A 20,786-nucleotide genomic window follows, 5' to 3' on the forward strand; every position below is an offset into this window, starting at 1 on the left:
TGCGGAGTCCAACAACATCCCGTCGAGAGCGAGAAGATGCGATGGTTTTTTAGTAAAATCAGGTATGAGGGGAGACATCACTGATTTGGACCCCGTTGAGCCGGTTTTCGGTACCGTAAAAAACACAAAATCAAGCGTAGCTCAGGCTGTATCAAACCAATCTCGCAAAACAAATAAGTTTTGGAAACGTTATGCGGAGTCCAACAACATCCCGTCGAGAGCGTGAAGATGCGATGGTTTTTTAGTAAAATCAGGTATGAGGGGAGACATCACTGATTTTGGCCCCGTTGAGCCGGTTTTCGGTACCGTAAAAAACACAAAACCTTGCGTAGCTCAGGCTGTATCAAACCAATCTCGCAAAACAAATAAGTTTTGGAAACGTTATGCGGAGTCCAACAACATCCCGTCGAGAGCGAGAAGATGCGATGGCTTTTTAGTAAAATCAGGTATGAGGGGAGACATCACTGATTTGGACCCCGTTGAGCCGGTTTTCGGTACCGTAAAAAACACAAAATCAAGCGTAGCTCAGGCTGTATCAAACCAATCTCGCAAAACAAATAAGTTTTGGAAACGTTATGCGGAGTCCAACAACATCCCGTCGAGAGCGAGAAGATGCGATGGTTTTTTAGTAAAATCAGGTATGAGGGGAGACATCACTGATTTGGACCCCGTTGAGCCGGTTTTCGGTACCGTAAAAAACACAAAATCAAGCGTAGCTCAGGCTGTATCAAACCAATCTCGCAAAACAAATAAGTTTTGGAAACGTTATGCGGAGTCCAACAACATCCCGTCGAGAGCGAGAAGATGCGATGGTTTTTTAGTAAAATCAGGTATGAGGGGAGACATCACTGATTTTGGCCCCGTTGAGCCGGTTTTCGGTACCGTAAAAAACACAAAACCTTGCGTAGCTCAGGCTGTATCAAACCAATCTCGCAAAACAAATATGTTTTGGAAACGTTATGCGAAGTCCAACAACATCCCGTCGAGAGCGAGAAGATGCGATGGTTTTTTAGTAAAATCAGGTATGAGGGGAGACATCACTGATTTTGGCCCCGTTGAGCCGGTTTTCAGTACCGTAAAAAACACAAAATCAAGCGTAGCTCAGGCTGTATCAAAAAAATCTCGCAAAACAAATAAGTTTTGGAAACGTTATGCGGAGTCCAACAACATCCCGTCGAGAGCGAGAAGATGCGATGGTTTTTTAGTAAAATCAGGTATGAGGGGAGACATCACTGATTTTGGCCCCGTTGAGCCGGTTTTCGGTACCGTAAAAAACACAAAACCTTGCGTAGCTCAGGCTGTATCAAACCAATCTCGCAAAACAAATAAGTTTTGGAAACGTTATGCGGAGTCCAACAACATCCCGTCGAGAGCGAGAAGATGCGATGGTTTTTTAGTAAAATCAGGTATGAGGGGAGACATCACTGATTTGGACCCCGTTGAGCCGGTTTTCGGTACCGTAAAAAACACAAAATCAAGCGTAGCTCAGGCTGTATCAAACCAATCTCGCAAAACAAATAAGTTTTGGAAACGTTATGCGGAGTCCAACAACATCCCGTCGAGAGCGAGAAGATGCGATGGTTTTTTAGTAAAATCAGGTATGAGGGGAGACATCACTGATTTTGGACCCCGTTGAGCCGGTTTTCGGTACCGTAAAAAACAACAAAATCAAGCGTAGCTCAGGCTGTATCAAACCAATCTCGCAAAACAAATAAGTTTTGGAAACGTTATGCGGAGTCGAACAACATCCCGTCGAGAGCGAGAAGATGCGATGGTTTTTTAGTAAAATCAGGTATGAGGGGAGACATCACTGATTTTGGCCCCGTTGAGCCGGTTTTCGGTACCGTAAAAAACACAAAACCTTGCGTAGCTCAGGCTGTATCAAACCAATCTCGCAAAACAAATAAGTTTTGGAAACGTTATGCGGAGTCCAACAACATCCCGTCGAGAGCGAGAAGATGCGATGGTTTTTTAGTAAAATCAGGTATGAGGGGAGACATCACTGATTTGGACCCCGTTGAGCCGGTTTTCGGTACCGTAAAAAACACAAAATCAAGCGTAGCTCAGGCTGTATCAAACCAATCTCGCAAAACAAATAAGTTTTGGAAACGTTATGCGGAGTCGAACAACATCCCGTCGAGAGCGAGAAGATGCGATGGTTTTTTAGTAAAATCAGGTATGAGGGGAGACATCACTGATTTTGGCCCCGTTGAGCCGGTTTTCAGTACCGTAAAAAACACAAAATCAAGCGTAGCTCAGGCTGTATCAAAAAAATCTCGCAAAACAAATAAGTTTTGGAAACGTTATGCGGAGTCCAACAACATCCCGTCGAGAGCGAGAAGATGCGATGGTTTTTTAGTAAAATCAGGTATGAGGGGAGACATCACTGATTTTGGCCCCGTTGAGCCGGTTTTCGGTACCGTAAAAAACACAAAACCTTGCGTAGCTCAGGCTGTATCAAACCAATCTCGCAAAACAAATAAGTTTTGGAAACGTTATGCGGAGTCCAACAACATCCCGTCGAGAGCGAGAAGATGCGATGGTTTTTTAGTAAAATCAGGTATGAGGGGAGACATCACTGATTTGGACCCCGTTGAGCCGGTTTTCGGTACCGTAAAAAACACAAAATCAAGCGTAGCTCAGGCTGTATCAAACCAATCTCGCAAAACAAATAAGTTTTGGAAACGTTATGCGGAGTCCAACAACATCCCGTCGAGAGCGAGAAGATGCGATGGTTTTTTAGTAAAATCAGGTATGAGGGGAGACATCACTGATTTGGACCCCGTTGAGCCGGTTTTCGGTACCGTAAAAAACACAAAATCAAGCGTAGCTCAGGCTGTATCAAACCAATCTCGCAAAACAAATAAGTTTTGGAAACGTTATGCGGAGTCGAACAACATCCCGTCGAGAGCGAGAAGATGCGATGGTTTTTTAGTAAAATCAGGTATGAGGGGAGACATCACTGATTTTGGCCCCGTTGAGCCGGTTTTCGGTACCGTAAAAAACACAAAACCTTGCGTAGCTCAGGCTGTATCAAACCAATCTCGCAAAACAAATATGTTTTGGAAACGTTATGCGAAGTCCAACAACATCCCGTCGAGAGCGAGAAGATGCGATGGTTTTTTAGTAAAATCAGGTATGAGGGGAGACATCACTGATTTTGGCCCCGTTGAGCCGGTTTTCAGTACCGTAAAAAACACAAAATCAAGCGTAGCTCAGGCTGTATCAAAAAAATCTCGCAAAACAAATAAGTTTTGGAAACGTTATGCGGAGTCCAACAACATCCCGTCGAGAGCGAGAAGATGCGATGGTTTTTTAGTAAAATCAGGTATGAGGGGAGACATCACTGATTTGGACCCCGTTGAGCCGGTTTTCGGTACCGTAAAAAACACAAAATCAAGCGTAGCTCAGGCTGTATCAAACCAATCTCGCAAAACAAATAAGTTTTGGAAACGTTATGCGGAGTCCAACAACATCCCGTCGAGAGCGAGAAGATGCGATGGTTTTTTAGTAAAATCAGGTATGAGGGGAGACATCACTGATTTTGGCCCCGTTGAGCCGGTTTTCGGTACCGTAAAAAACACAAAACCTTGCGAAGCTCAGGCTGTATCAAACCAATCTCGCAAAACAAATAAGTTTTGGAAACGTTATGCGGAGTCCAACCACATCCCGTCAAGAGCGAGAAGATCTGATGGTTTTTTAGTCAAATCAGGTATGAGGGGAGACATCACTGATTTGGACCCCGTTGAGCCGGTTTTCGGTACCGTAAAAAACACAAAATCAAGCGTAGCTCAGGCTGTATCAAACCAATCTCGCAAAACTAATATGTTTTGGAAACGTTATGCGAAGTCCAACAACATCCCGTCGAGAGCGAGAAGATGCGATGGTTTTTTAGTAAAATCAGGTATGAGGGGAGACATCACTGATTTTGGCCCCGTTGAGCCGGTTTTCAGTACCGTAAAAAACACAAAATCAAGCGTAGCTCAGGCTGTATCAAACCAATCTCGCAAAACAAATAAGTTTTGGAAACGTTATGCGGAGTCCAACAACATCCCGTCGAGAGCGAGAAGATGCGATGGTTTTTTAGTAAAATCAGGTATGAGGGGAGACATCACTGATTTGGACCCCGTTGAGCCGGTTTTCAGTACCGTAAAAAACACAAAATCAAGCGTAGCTCAGGCTGTATCAAACCAATCTCGCAAAACAAATAAGTTTTGGAAACGTTATGCGGAGTCCAACAACATCCCGTCGAGAGCGAGAAGATGCGATGGTTTTTTAGTAAAATCAGGTATGAGGGGAGACATCACTGATTTTGGCCCCGTTGAGCCGGTTTTCGGTACCGTAAAAAACACAAAACCTTGCGAAGCTCAGGCTGTATCAAACCAATCTCGCAAAACAAATAAGTTTTGGAAACGTTATGCGGAGTCCAACCACATCCCGTCAAGAGCGAGAAGATCTGATGGTTTTTTAGTCAAATCAGGTATGAGGGGAGACATCACTGATTTGGACCCCGTTGAGCCGGTTTTCGGTACCGTAAAAAACACAAAATCAAGCGTAGCTCAGGCTGTATCAAACCAATCTCGCAAAACAAATAAGTTTTGGAAACGTTATGCGGAGTCCAACAACATCCCGTCGAGAGCGAGAAGATACGATGGTTTTTTAGTAAAATCAGGTATAAGGGGAGACATCACTGATTTGGACCCCGTTGAGCCGGTTTTCGGTACCGTAAAAAACACAAAATCAAGCGTAGCTCAGGGTGTATCAAACCAATCTCGCAAAACAAATAAGTTTTGGAAACGTTATGCGGAGTCCAACAACATCCCGTCGAGAGCGAGAAGATGCGATGGTTTTTTAGTAAAATCAGGTATGAGGGGAGACATCACTGATTTTGGCCCCGTTGAGCCGGTTTTCAGTACCGTAAAAAACACAAAATCGAGCGTAGCCCAGGCAGCATCAAACCCATCTCGCAAAACGAAACTGTTTTGGAAACGTTATGCGGAGTCCAACAACATCCCATCGACAGAGAGAAAAAAGTGGACGGAATACGTGTTTATTAATAAACCATACAAAATAGCCTCTTCATCGGTGTTCTACACTACCGAAATAGTTTTCAAGGGCGATTTTTACCATCAATGTGAGTAACCGATGAAGTTAAAGAATGTGATTTGGCCGTGACCTAGACTAACAAACGGTTTATTTTTCTCCGAATCCGAGTAGTCACAGGTATGTGCCCAATACCGAACTTTTTTCATCTGGAAGGTCAATGCAACCAATGTGTTAACGGCGACGCGCGAGCCATACGAACGGGTGTTTTTCCTCAGAATTCCAGCAACAAAATGTGTGCACCGATTGAACCTGACTCTCAAACCATAATTGCATTTCAAGGGCAGTCATTTTTAAAGCTTAGGCTAACCGGAGCGTAGAACTAGCGAAATGCAGTTAAATAACCAGCGGAGTGGAGTTTTATTTTCATTAAAAATAATGAATCCTGGTTTTTCTGTTTTTGTTTTTAGTCCTTCCTTCCTTCCTAATGTGGTGCTCTTCGTCATTCGACTGGGAATAGGACGGGTTGATTGCAACCGATCTCGCATTATTATATATCGATGGAAAAGTAATTTGAAGGCAACAAAGATTAATTTTATTTCAATATCCGCATATGGCTATTAAAATAAAGTCTGTTGAAACAGAAAAACATGTATTCCGTATGAAGTTTTCTTTTTGACAATATTCTTCAATGTCATCGTGTTTACAAGATGCGGGTTCAGTTCTTCAAAAAGCATAAAGAAAACCAATGAACCAATTTTTTTATTATTCTAGTTTTAAAAAGAATTGTTCTCTCTAGTCGTTATTCAAAATTTAGTCATGTTTCTTTCACATAATCGAAATATTATTGGCACATTCACGCAGAAAGAAACAACGTGTTCTAAATATTATTTGTGAACTATTGTCAAATAATAAATTCCTTTTTCGTTCAACTGACATTTTGGGAAGCAGGACAGAAGATGTCCATCTTATCCGATGTACCTGCCGCAAAAAACGACGCCATTTTGCAGACTCATTTCTACGGTCAAAAAAAGCAGACGCAACAAGTTACTCTCCAGAAAAAATAAAAAGTTTGGTGAAGAAAATGGCTTCCAATCTGATGAATGCAAGTGAGGATCTGTTCGGATCGGCGGACTCCGAACAAGGAGCGAATTTCGGAAACGTAGCTGCCGAACAGTGGACGGAATCAGAGTACAATGATTTGGTCCACGGGCTTCGAGCAATTTTGCCAGCAGAGGACGTGCTAAATGCAGATGCCCGGCTGCAGGAAATAGACTGGGCTCGCGTCGCTGTCGGCAACCGTACGGCCGAAGAAGCAAAGAGCGCTACTAAAATGTTGTTGCAGACCATAAACATGCATCGGACGCTGGACGAAATGCTCTGCATCGTGCAGAAGAAAGGAGTCCGGGAGTGTTTGGGCAAGACGCCGAAAACAACCCCACAAGAAATGCAACAATATTCGTAAGTCTTAAATAATCAACCAAAAGGTTCCTTTGTTTTCATTGACTGTATTGTTTGTTTTGTTTTGTTTATTTCTAGCCACCAGAACCAAACCAAAACAACATACAACAAGAAAGCAAACCGCACCATAACACCTTACAATATTTTTACAAAACAACACAGCACCTTAAATCTGACTTGCGCCGACCGGAAAAAGCTGTGGAAGCATGCTGATCCTGCCACGAAACTGCCTTATATCATCGAAGCATCGCGTTCGGAAAACCACCGGCTTACAAAGGAAGAAAAGCGGCTGTTTGACGAGGCAAACGGAAAGCCCCAATCCGTTCCGCTCACTACAATTGATTACTTCGTCGCAAAGTACGGACAACAAAAACCACCATATACCGCAGCGAGGTGTCACCGGGCTGCAAGGAAGCGATTCCACCGACTGCCGACAGTCCGCAAAGCAGCATTCGAGAAAGAACACCAGGACGCCCTGATAAGATACATCACCGAACTAATGGCGTATATTGATATATGTTCATCTTTTCAGATGCAGGCGGAGTGGGACGAGCTGGATCGGTACATGCAGGCTGTGCTAACGAAAACTCAAGTGGTGGACGAAGACCAGGAAAGTTGCAGCACCGGTGATTTCGACGGCTTGCCGATTGCGGAGTCGACGGCGCTGGACGATGCAACCCTTTTTGGCTGTTTGGATCAACGCAACAGGGGTGCTAAACGAAGGAAACCGGACAATTCATCGTCGTCGTCAAGCGTCCACTCGCTCAATCTATTTTAATAGGAAAAATTAATTTAACTTTATTAGTGCATGCCTTTAATTAATTTAATGCATGCAATAAAATAAATTAATGCATGCAAATGTAGACATAGCTTATTTTTAATGCATGCAAATAAACAAACATCACATATAAAACATTCGTGTTCAAGTTATTTATGCAAAGGCTTCATTTTCGCTGGATTCGTTACTCGCATTATTTATTTCGCTATCGCTGGCTCTCGATGTTTATGATGACTTATATTACATGCACGATTTAACTCACATATTGGGTTTCGTTTGAGTTTGATGTTAGCCCGAAACTTTTGCAGGAAAAATTTGATCATCATAGTCGTGAACATCACCCGGCAGTTAGCAAATCTGCCGTCGAGTAAAATTCGTGTAAATGTTCTATCAGCCATAATAAAAAAACGGCTGACATAGTCAAGCTGCAATAAACATACTTGTGTTTTGTTGAAAACTATCCTCGAACGAAAGAATTTACTAAAAACACAAAATGCGTTTCCTGAGCGAGTATCTAAAAAGAGCAAGTATCTACGAAAATAAAACTCAATTAAAATTAATGCAAGGAAAGAAAAGACTTTCAACGATAAGACGCTCGTATTCAAGCAATTTGAGCTTTGGCTTCATTTTTCCTTGCTTCGATACTCGCACTCGTTGAATTCACTCTCGCTGGCTCTCGTGATTTATTTTGCTGTTTTATTTCACGTTTCACACGCGCTTCATGCACGATTTCACTCATTTTTCACGCCAAAAATGTTACAAAGTTCGCCCTCGTTTAATATTTTTAAACGGAATGGTTAACAGCTATGCGAGATATGTCTAACTTGATGGGCTGTGACCGTAAACGCTTAGATCTTGTTCACCATCGGTCCATTTTGTTACATGAGCTACCAGTTTTGCTTTAACTTGAAAGCGAACAGATGATGTCTCGGTTTGCTGTTCCAGCAGAAGTTTTATCATTTAAAACGCCTGTGAAACACGAGCTAGTATTGTACCCATCGTGTCAGCAAGTACAAAATGTTGCACACAGGTAGAGTTTTAGCGCACTTTTCATGGAAACAGGTAACGAAAGATTAATTTTTGATTGGAATATTGGCAGGCAGGTATATAGTTAAACGAAAAGTACAACTCATTTTTACTCCCGTCCCGAACGAAACAGTTTTGGAAACATATGATGTATGCAGCCGATCATCACGCGCGAGGTTGGTTTTTATTTGTACTCGCATAAAATGCGCCATATGGCAACTCCAGAAAACATGATTATATTTTGTTTTTGTAATTTATGCCGTAAAAGATAATAACAACCTTTCTGAAACTGTGCCTAGCAAGGCGCTCGGTTGTATACAGCCATAACAATAATTCATCATTCTGGTACCTTATTCTGCCATGCCAAGAGTACACCGCGATCGGTCAACGACCCAAACGACCGATTAGCCGTCAAGGGAAAAAAAAAATTTGTTGCGAAAAATTCTGGTGCAAAAGCTCCGAATGAACCTTGGTAACTATAACCATTGTCATGACGGCGACGCCGTGAAAGAACAGGTGATGTAATAACCAAGTCATTCTAACGGTTTCTTTTTCTCCGAATTCAAGCAACGAAAGTAGGGCACGCACGGTCATTGACCCAGATTTAGCAAATACGATAGTTGAAGGACGGACTCCAGAGGCATTAAACGAGCGAAAGAGAGAGCATGCTACGGCATCGCGCCAGCACAACCGAGAAGGAGAGTGCAGCAGAGTAACGTTCGCTCTCACACTGTGTTGGGTTTTGCCACAAGAACTGGCGTGCGTGAGCGAGACAACGCATGAGCCAGACGAGCGTGCGAACAGAAACGTTGGAAACTCCGCACATTTGCAAACACAGTAGAACCGTGCCTTCATATAAGTTTGCCTTGCTTGGTGTGGTAACATTTGAGTGTAGTTCAGACATCCCCATTTTGGGACTTAGCCGATTTTTCGTAAAATACCATATGACCCATATGGGTCCTTTGCTTCATATAAGTTTGCCTTGCTTGGTGTGGTAACTTTTTAGTGTAGTTCTGACATCCCCATTTTGGGACTTAGCCGATTTTTCGTAAAATACCATATGACCCATCAGGGTCCTTGCCTTCATATAAGTTTGCCTTGCTTGGTGTGGTAACATTTTAGTGTAGTTCTGACATCACCATTTTGGGACTTAGCCGATTTGTCGTAAAATACCATATGACCCATCAGGGTCCTTTGCTTCATATAAGTTTGCCTTGCTTGGTGTGGTAACACATGAGTGTAGTTCTGACATCCCCATTTTGGGACTTAGCCGATTTTTCGACCAATACCATATGACCCATCAGGGTCCTTTGCTTCATATAAGTTTGCCTTGCTTGGTGTGGTAACATTTGAGTGTAGTTCTGACATCCCCATTTTGGGACTTAGCCGATTTTTCGATCCATCCTATATGACCCATCAGGGTCCTTTTTCTTCATATAAGTTTCCCAAGACTTAGTGCTTTTTACCTTTGGACACCAATATCACCCTTACGGGTTTCTTTGATCTTCTCACTTTGTATTGACCAAATGTAGGTCTTGCCATGCCAAACATATAATTGTTCTACACCAAGTCTCTATCTCGTACCGCCAGCTCGGTACATTCGATCAACCTGCCCTTAAGGCACCCGGGACTTAGCCATTTTTTCACATTTTTCATGATTTTGAGGCAACTTTTCTCGACTTTGTCACCTTATATCACCAAGATCCTTTCCCTTTAGCGCTTCACTCTGTTCGTATGATATTTAGCGCTGACTATCACCTTTCTATCGCTGACCTCAACTTCTTATTCGGTGCCATAGAGCCAGAGATATTTGGTGTATGCTGTTATAAGGGAAGTTTGTCACTTTTTCAAAGGCCCACTTTGGGACGCCCATATCTCACCTTCACGTATCTTCGATCTTCTTGTCGTCTATGGACGAAACTTAGGTCTTGTATTGGCCAACTTATAAATGTTCTACGGCCAAGCCGTATCTCTTACCGCCAGCCCGGTATTCATGGACTTAGTCGGATTTTCGCCTCTCGTGGTAACAATTTCTGACTTTGACTCACAATAACACCCGAACGGTCACATGCTAGCGCTTTGCTTGGTAGGAATTATAGTTAGCGCTACCTTTTCTCTTTCCATCGATACCTTGTTCGTTCCATTCCATGCCATACAGCCGAAGTTATGATGTTTCCCGTTTTCCATATCATGTGGAGCTTATGCTCTGGGAAAACCATCTAACACCTGTACCACCCTTTTGGGTACCACCGATCTCGTCACTATGTTCGGGCCAAATATAGGTTATAACATGCCCAACATATAATTGTTCTACACCAAGTCTCTATCTCTTACCGCCTGCTCGGTATTTTACTCGTAAGTCCAAATTTCACAACTTGTACTTTTTGGCCCAATGTACTCGAGTTTCAATTTTGGTAACATTTTTCGACTTTGACACTTAATAACTTCCAAATCATGCTAGTTAGCGCTTTGCTTTCTTCTAGTCGTATCTAGCGCTGGGTGTTACCTTTCCAAAACATATCCTAGCTTAACAATCCATGCCATACAGCCGGAGCTATACGGTGCACAAGTCAAATCCATTTTAGCCATGTTTCATTTTTGCTAATTTTTGACCACTCGTATCACCCTTCCAGAGTGGTCCGATCTTCTCGCTTTCTATGGACGACTTTTAGGTCTCGTAGAGGCAAACTTATAAGTATTCTACGTCAACCCGCTATCTCTTACCGCTTGCTCGGTATTCTTGGTCTTGTGTGATTTTTGGCCATTTTGGTATTATTTTTCCACTTTGTCGCTTAATAACTCAGTTTTGCTCAACACTTAGCGCTTCGGTTGTTTGGGATTATAGTTAGCGCTCGGTTCGACCTTTCCAACACTGATCTAAGCTTGTCGATCCGTTCCATACAGCCTGAGTTATTCGCGATACCGTGTTTCAATCCATTTCTCAAGTCTCGTTTTGGTCCAACTTTGAACCAGCCATATCACCCTGATGGGTACCTCCGATCTTCTCGCTCTATATTGGCCAAAGTTAGGTCTTGTGGTAACGTACTTATGATTGTTCTACGCCGTGTTCGTAGCTCTTATCGTTCGCCCGCTATTTTCGATCATAAGGTGAATTTTCGCCTCTAAACCACCATTTTTCACCTTTGCCCTCTAATATGACCGACTTGCTCAACACCTAGCGCTTCGCTTGGTAGGACACATAGCTAGCGCTCGTCAAGACCTTTCCAACGCATATCCAAGCTTTCCGATCCGAGCCATACAGCCTGAGCTATAGGCGATACCGTTTTTCCCATTTTCTTGGTCACACGCACTTTAGGGTACCCCTTTTTGCCTTTGACCCTTAATACCTCCTCCGGGTCACTAGTAGGCGCTCAGCTTGGTAGGAAACATAGCTAGAGCAGGCCTTCACCTTTCCAAAACTGCCTCAAGTGTACCGATCCGACATCTAGAACCAAAGTTATGGTCATTCCTATCATGCTCTACTTTCATGGTCAACCTCCACCAAGCACACCTAGGTTGGACCAACTTTCACCAACTCATCTCGAACCCCAAATTTGCTTCGACCTACTAGGTTTCCCTAGCAAAGTGGCCAAAACATCCATTACAACACGACTGGTCTTTCTGGTGGTCGACCTAGGCGACTTTGTTCGACGACCACCACCCCATGGAACTAAAAGACGTCCCTTGATACGGACCACCGATACATTTTCCGGCCTGTCTAAACTACACTCATCGAAATTTTTTTGGGTCCCCACCGTCATACAAGTTTGCCTAGGTCAAGTTTTTCTTCCGGATCGGCCGCGGACCTCACTTTTCATTATCTAGGGAGGCCATAGGGCCCCAAAAGGGGTTTTTTAAAATTTTCGACACTTTCGACTTTGGTCGGATTTTTTCCGATTTTGGTCCGACCTAGGGACTTGGTGGTCCAAGGAGCCTCGGGACCAAACTTTTTTCTCAGGGGTCCCTACCTCCATACAACTTTGCCTAGGTCAATTTTTTGTTCCAAATCGACCGCGGATTTCACTTTTCAATATCTGGGGCTCGTGTAGAGTCCGAATATGAGGTTTTCTCATTTTTCGACATTTTCGACTTTTTTCGACTTTTTTCGGGTTTTTCGACCTAGGGGTCCGCCGAACAAATTTTGGGTCAAAAATTTTTATTGAACTAGTCGAAAGTACGCAAAAAGATAAGACTTTTTGCCGAAGACACCATGCCCCGGAACCGACTCCTTCCCCTTCAAAATTGGGGACAAACGTGATTTTTGAAACTTTTCCTTAGGGAGCCCAAGACTTAGAAAATTTTCAAATTCTCGATTTTTCGATTGCGAGCTAGCGCTTTGCGGTCTTCGGCAATGTTGTAGATCTCGACGAGATAAGACTTTTTGGTCAAGGGACATTTTGCCCTCCGACCCCTCCTTCCCCCCGCAAATCGCCCCACAAAGTGCAATTTTTGCATTTTCACCTCTTTGCACGCACTGTTCGGCCCAAATGGCCACTTTCTATGGGTCTGAGCGCTTTGCGGTCTTCGGCAAACTTTTAGAGCGTACCAAGCCCTAATTATAATTCTTCTACACCACCTTCGTACCTCTTCATCCCTGGCCGCTATTCGCGTACCAAGGTAATTTTTGTTCATTTTGTCAACATTTTTCATCTTTGACTGCTTATATCGGCCTTGCCATGAACCGATAGCGCTTCGCTGTGTTCTAACGTAAGTTAGTACTGCTCAATACCTTTCCAAATCATGTCTTAGATTGTCATTTGCTTGCATACAGCCGGAGCTATGAGCGATACCGTAAAAAGTACCGAAACTTGGAAAAATCCTTTGATCGCCCATATCCCCCCTTTGGGGGCCAGATATCGAAAAAAGTTCTGATTCAAAAAGTTGCGCATTAACGTGTTCTAGTTATGCCTAGAACATTTCACTTCGCTAGCTGGCCTGCAACTTAGCCGTAATTGGGATTTTAGGGTGTTCTTGGAGGGCCCATTTCCTGCGACTTGGTATCTTTTGGGCCCAATGTTTCTCTAATATCTCCACGAGTTTTCCAGATAGCCTTTTCAAACTTTCAGGGTGCCTATAACACCTCAAGACCTTTCCAACGCTATGCCGTTTGCCTCGCTCGGACATCTACAGCCAAAGTTATTCGAGGTACACGGTACCTTACCCTGTTTTCTCAGTACTTGGTCGAAAATTTCGATCAGCCATATGACCGACTTGGACAACCCTGAGCGGGTTGGCCCCATATAACTAAACTTTCGTCTCGTGGAGGCAAACTTATAAATATTCCACGTCAACTCGCTATCTCGTACCGCCTTGACGGTATACTTGGTCCAAGGGCCATTTCCAGCGACTTGGTCGCAATTTCGCTCTAAGTTTCGCTAATACCTTCGTCCGTGGACATGGTGATTTTTTGTTCGTATTTTTCCTTGATAGTCCCACTCAAGACTATTCCATACCAGAGCCAAGCGTCCCGCTAAGTGCCATACAGCCTGAGCAGTAATTCATGAAAGGTACCTCTACCAGTTTTTGCCATACTTGGGTACAAACTTTGGATCGCCCATATCTCCACTTTGGAGGCCAGCCAGCACCTTGGCCTCATATACTTTTTTGTTGGTCATACCATGCACTAAATATAATTGTTCTACGCCAACTTGCTATCTCTTCTCCAACTTGCCGTTATTCTTGGTCCAAGTCCCATTTCATTCGTTTTTGGACCCATTTTGCTATATGTTTCACTAATAGCTTCGGCCATGGACAAGCTGATTTTCTATTTGTATTTTTCCTTGATAGTCCCACTCAAGACCATTCCAAAACACACCGCAGCTTGTCGCTCGGTGGCAAACTGACCGAGTTATAATTCATGAAAGGTACCTCAACTTGGTACACCACGTGGTCGGCCCAAACCATAAACCGACCAAACGACCGACTTGGAGCACCCTGACCGGGTTGGCCCCATATAATGAAAGTTGCGTCTCTACACGCCCAACTTATGAATATTCTACGCCAAGTCGCTATCTCTTACCGGTAAGCCGGTATTCACCTTCCAAGGGGGATTTTGGTCAAGTGCCATTTCCTGCGACTTGGTCCCCGAATACGACCATCATCACCTAATATCTCCGTGGTCTTTCAACTCAGCCTCATGAAACTTTCAGGGTAGATAGGTCTCCCCGAGACCTTTCCAACGGTGAGCCGTTTGCCTCGCTCGGCCATATACAGCCGAAGTTATTAATGGTACTTGGTACCTTACCCTGTTTTTTCCATACTTGTTCGTACTTGGGTACAAACTTTGTATCGCCCATATCTCCACTTTGGAGGCCAGCCAGCACCTTGGCCTCATATACTTTTTTGTTGGTCATACCATGCACTAAATATAATTGTTCTACGCCAACTTGCTATCTCTTCTCCAACTTGCCGTTATTCTTGGTCCAAGTCCCATTTCATTCGTTTTCGGACCCATTTTGCTATATGTTTCACTAATAGCTTCGGCCATGGACAAGCTGATATTCTGTTTGTATTTTTGCTTGATAGTCCCACTCAAGACCATTCCAAAACACACCGCAACTTGTCGCTCGGTGGCAAACTGACCGAGTTATAATTCATGAAAGATACCTCAACTTGGTACACCATGTGGTCGGCCCAAACCATATACCGACCAAACGACCGACTTGGAGCACCCTGACCGGGTTGCCCCCATATAATGAAAGTTGCGTCTCTACACGCCCAACTTATGAATATTCTACGCCAAGTCGCTATCTCTTACCGGTAAGCCGGTATTCACCTTCCAAGGGTGATTTTGGTCAAGTGCCATTTCCTGCGACTTGGTCCCCGAATTGGACCATCATCACCTAATATCTCCGTGGTCTTTCAACTCAGCCTCATAAAACTTTCAGGGTAGATAGGTCTCCCCAAGACCTTTCCAACGGTGAGCCGTTTGCCTCGCTCGGCCATCTACAGCCGAAGTTATTATTGGTACTTGGTACCTTACCCTGTTTTTTCCATACTTGTTCGTACTTGGGTACAAACTTTGGATCGCCCATATCTCCACTTTGGAGGCCAGCCAGCACCTTGGCCCCATATACTTTTTTGTTGGTGATACCATGCACCAAATATAATTGTTCTACGCAAGCTTGCTATCTCTTCTCCAACTTGCGGTTATTTTTGACTCAAGTCCCATTTCCATAGTTTTTGGTACCAATTTGCTCTATGTTTCGCTAATAGCTTCGCCCAAGGACTTTGTGATTTTTTGTTCGCATTTTTCCTAAATAGTCCCACTCAAGACTATTCCAAATCACACCTTAGCTTGTCGCTCAGTGCCATACAGCCAGAGTTTTAATTCATGAAAGGTACATCACCTTGGTACACCACGTGGTCGGTCCAAACCATCAACCAACCATATGACCGACTTCGAGTCGAGCTAGCGGCTAGGCTCAATATAATGAAATGCGTGTCTTGATGCGGGCTACTGACGGTCTGAACAATGTAGCTCGCTAGCTCGTCTCTAAACTTGTGTTTTGGTCGAATATTGGGTGTTCATGTACCACTTCGGGTAACATGGACTTTGGTGCAACTTTACCACTTGTGCACTTAATAACTTCCCGGTCATTCAAGTCTTTGCCTTCATACTTTCAGGGTAGTTAGGTCTCGTCGAGACCTTTCCATACATATGCCAAACTCATCGATCGGACATCTATAGCCCGAGTTATTCGCGGTACACCGTACCTTACCCTGTTTTTTCCTCAATTGGGTACAAACCTTGGAACACCCATATCGCCCCTTTAGAGACTAGCTGGCACGTTGGCCTCATATAATGATAAGTGCACCTCAACTAGGGCTACTGACGGTCAGAACATTTCAACTTGCTAGCTCGGGCCCACACTTGTGTTTTTCTCGAATATATGGTTCAAGTGTGCCACTTTGGGCACTTTTGGACATTTTGTCCCCACACAACTTTCTTGCCTTGGTAGATAGGGTCTTGTGATCTTGGGCAAAAAGATGCACCAAGATAAAGTCTAACTTTCGTTCTTGTACCGCAAAGCGCTATCTCAAACACCCGAGGAGATAGAAAGTGATTATGTTCGGTATATCGGTCTTCCATGGCCTACTATGGTAAACCCCTGCAGGTATGCAACCGAAGGTGCTTGGTACATGTATTTGGTGCAATATCGGTGCAAAGTAGGTGTTTCCTTGATCGGGCTATAACTTTCTTGGTTGATGTTGGATTGCTTTGCGGTCTTCGGGGGATAGTTAGGGAACATGTTGGCCAACATTTCCTTATTCCTCAGCCTGGCCGTACCTCTTACCGTCTAGGCGGTATACATGCTCTAAGTTGGAACTTGTGTTCCTTTGGGTAACTTCTCTGACTTTGACGCTTAATAACTTTCGTTCATATGCAGTCTAAGCTCTGCAACTCTCAGGAAAGCTAGTACTACTCATTTCCTTTCCATATCAGTCTTTGGCTTGTCGATCCGATGTCTACAGCCTTACTTATTCACGTTCCCTGTGAAGGTAGGTTTTTGCCCATTTTCCAGTTCATGTGGTAACATTCCCAGACTTTGCCGGCTTTCTCTTCATGTGGTAACTTGCTTGCTCATGTGGTAACTTGGAAGTGTATTTCTGACAGACCCAATCTGGGACTTAGCCGATTTTTCTCTGCATATTATATGGATCCATCACTAGGCCATCTTGCTTGCTCATGTGGTAACTTGGAAGTGTATTTCTGACAGACCCAATCTGGGACTTAGCCGATTTTTCTCTTCATATCATATGGATCCATCACTAGGCCATCTTGCTTGCTTGTGTGGTAACTTGGAAGTGTATTTCCGACAGACCCAATCTGGGACTTAGCCGATTTTTCTCTTCATATCATATGGATCCATCACTAGGCCATCTTGCTTGCTTGTGTGGTAACTTGGAAGTGTATTTCTGACAGACCCAATCTCGGACTTAGCCGATTTTTCTCTTCATATCATATGGATCCATCAATACGCCATCTTGCTTGCTTGTGTGGTAACTTGGAAGTGTATGTCTGACAGACCCAATCTCGGACTTAGCCGATTTTTCTCTTCATATCATATGGATCAATCACTAGGCCATCTTGCTTGCTTGTGTGGTAACTTGAAAGTGTATGTCTGACAGACCCAATCTGGGACTTAGCCGATTTTTCTCTTCATATTATATGGATCCTGGACTTAGCCGATTTTTCTCTTCATATCATATGGATCCATCACTAGACCATCTTGCTTGCTTGTGTGGTAACTTGGAAGTGTATTTCTGACAGACCCAATCTGGGACTTAGCCAATTTTTCTCTTCATGTCATATGGATCCTTCACACGGCCTTCTTGCTTGCTTGTGTGGTAACTTGAAAGTGTATGTCTGACAGACCCAATCTGGGACTTAGCCGATTTTTTTCTTCATATTATATGGATCCTGGACTTAGCCGATTTTTCTCTTCATATCATATGGATCCATCACTAGGCCATCTTGCTTGCTTGTGTGGTAACTTGGAAGTGTATTTCTGACAGACCCAATCTGGGACTTAGCCGATTTTTCTCTTCATATTATATGGATCCTGGACTTAGCCGATTTTTCTCTTCATATCATATGGATCCATCACTAGGCCATCTTGCTTGCTCATGTGGTAACTTGGAAGTGTATTTCTGACAGACCCAATCTGGGACTTAGCCGATTTTTCTCTTCATATCATATGGATCCATCACTAGGCCATCTTGCTTGCTTGTGTGGTAACTTGATAGTGTATGTCTGACAGACCCAATCTGGGACTTAGCCGATTTTTCTCTTCATATCATATGGATCCATCACTAGGCCATCTTGCTTGCTTGTGTGGTAACTTGGAAGTGTATTTCTGACAGACCCAATCTGGGACTTAGCCGATTTTTCTCTTCATATTATATGGATCCTGGACTAAGCCGATTTTTCTCTTCATATCATATGGATCCATCACTAGGCCATCTTGCTTGCTTGTGTGGTAACTTGGAAGTGTATTTCTGACAGACCCAATCTGGGACTTAGCCGATTTTTCTCTTCATATTATATGGATCCTGGACTTAGCCGATTTTTCTCTTCATATCATATGGATCCATCACTAGGCCATCTTGCTTGCTTGTGTGGTAACTTGGAAGTGTATTTCTGACAGACCCAATCTGGGACTTAGCCGATTTTTCTCTTCATATTATATGGATCCTGGACTTAGCCGATTTTTCTCTTCATATCATATGGATCCATCACTAGGCCATCTTGCTTGCTCATGTGGTAACTTGGAAGTGTATTTCTGACAGACCCAATCTGGGACTTAGCCGATTTTTCTCTTCATATCATATGGATCCATCACTAGGCCATCTTGCTTGCTTGTGTGGTAACTTGGAAGTGTATTTCTGACAGACCCAATCTGGGACTTAGCCGATTTTTCTCTTCATATTATATGGATCCTGGACTTAGCCTGTTATTAGGTTATTATATATGGATCCTGGACTTAGCCGATTATTAGGTTATTATATATGGATCCTGGACTTAGCCGATTTTTCTCTTCATATAATATGGATCCGGGACTTAGCCGATTATTAGGTTATTATATATGGATCCTGGACTTAGCCGATATTTCTCTTCATATAATATGGATCCGGGACTTAGCCAATTTTTCTCTTCATATAATATGGATCCGGGACTTAGCCGATTTTTCTGTTCATATAATATGGATCCTGGACTTAGCCAATTTTTCTCTTCATGTGGTAACGTATGCCAATCGCTCACAAGTAATGGGATAAGGGTACTTGTGTTCTTCCATCTTCTAAGTCCCGCACGGGGACATCGTGATCGCCCCAAGTCCGGAATAGCGCCAAGTCAAGCCCCACGGTGGCCGTGCAGGACCTGTTAGCGGCGGCCCCACTGACAGCACTAATCCGGACTTAGAAATTATATCTTTCTAATCGAACACCACACACGCAACACCACCATACCACCATCTCCTTGCAAGTACCTAAGTACCCGCAACTCCATGGTGAAGGCAATGTCACTCCATCACCAACCTCTTTGCACTGCAAGCACTTGCGTACCCACAACACTCCGAAGAAGGCAACGGCGCGCGATGCTCGACTCCACACACCACACCACACCACACCACCGATGGCCAGCCAGCCAGCCAGCCCAGCTAAGGGCTAACCCACCAACCAACCACCAATGGCCTAGGCCAGCCGGATCCCACCTTCAAGTCCAAGCACAGCCAAGTGCAAGTACCGCCAAGTGTTCACCAACCACCCAACACACCACACCACACCACCGATGGCCAGCCAGCCAGCCAGCCCAGCTAAGGGCTAACCAACCAACCAACCACCAATGGCCTAGGCCAGCCGGATCCCACCTTCAAGTCCAAGCACAGCCAAGTGCAAGTACCGCCAAGTGTTCACCAACCAACCATCACACCAGGTCAGCCGGCCAGTACCCACCTTCAAGTGCCATTACCCTCGGGTGCAAGCCCAATCAAGTGTTAACCAACCAACCCGGCCAAGGCAGCCAACAGGCCGGCACCCTACAGCACCGACCCGCCATCACCACCTCAACCGTTGACCATGCAAGTGGCCTCGGACAACAGGTGACACCCGAAGTACATCCGAAGAACGTATATCAAGTGTTTGCTCACCAAGTCCTCAACCAACCCCAAGTACCCGGAGGTACCCAGAGTGTTGGATCCGCCAACCCGTCCCGGCACTCCAAGTCCTTGCGAACCCAAAGTGTTTGCCCGGTAGGGCCATTGTATCACAACGCTTGCTACCATGCAAGTGGCCTCGAACAAGGTGACTGGGGTATCTTCACCAAGTTCTCAACCAACCCCAAGTACCCGGAGGTACCCAGAGTGTTGGGTCCGCCAACCACTACCAGCACTCTAAGTCCTCGCGAACCCAAAGTATTTGCCCGGTAGGGCCATTAGACCACAACGCTTGCTAACCATGCAAGTGGTCTCGGACAACAGGCGATACCCGAAGTACATCCGAAGAGTGTATATCAAGTGTTTGTTCACCAAGTCCTCAACCAACCCCAAGTACCCGGAGGTACCCAGAGTGTTGGATCCGCCAACCCGTCCCGGCACTCCAAGTCCTTGCGAACCCAAAGTGTTTGCCCGGTAGGGCCATTAGACCACAACGCTTGCTAACCATGCAAGTGGCCTCGGACAACAGGTGACACCCGAAGTACATCCGAAGAGTGTATATCAAGTGTTTGTTCACCAAGTCCTCAACCAACCCCAAGTACCCGGAGGTACCCAGAGTGTTGGGTCCGCCAACCACTACCAGCACTCTAAGTCCTCGCGAACCCAAAGTGTTTGCCCGGTAGGGCCATTAGACCACAACGCTTGCTAACCATGCAAGTGGTCTCGGACAACAGGCGATACCCGAAGTACATCCGGAGAGTGTATATCAAGTGTTTGTTCACCAAGTCCTCAACCAACCCCAAGTACCCGGAGGTACCCAG

Source organism: Anopheles ziemanni (assembly GCF_943734765.1).
Source record: "Anopheles ziemanni chromosome X unlocalized genomic scaffold, idAnoZiCoDA_A2_x.2 X_unloc_16, whole genome shotgun sequence".
NCBI lineage: Eukaryota > Metazoa > Arthropoda > Insecta > Diptera > Culicidae > Anopheles > Anopheles ziemanni.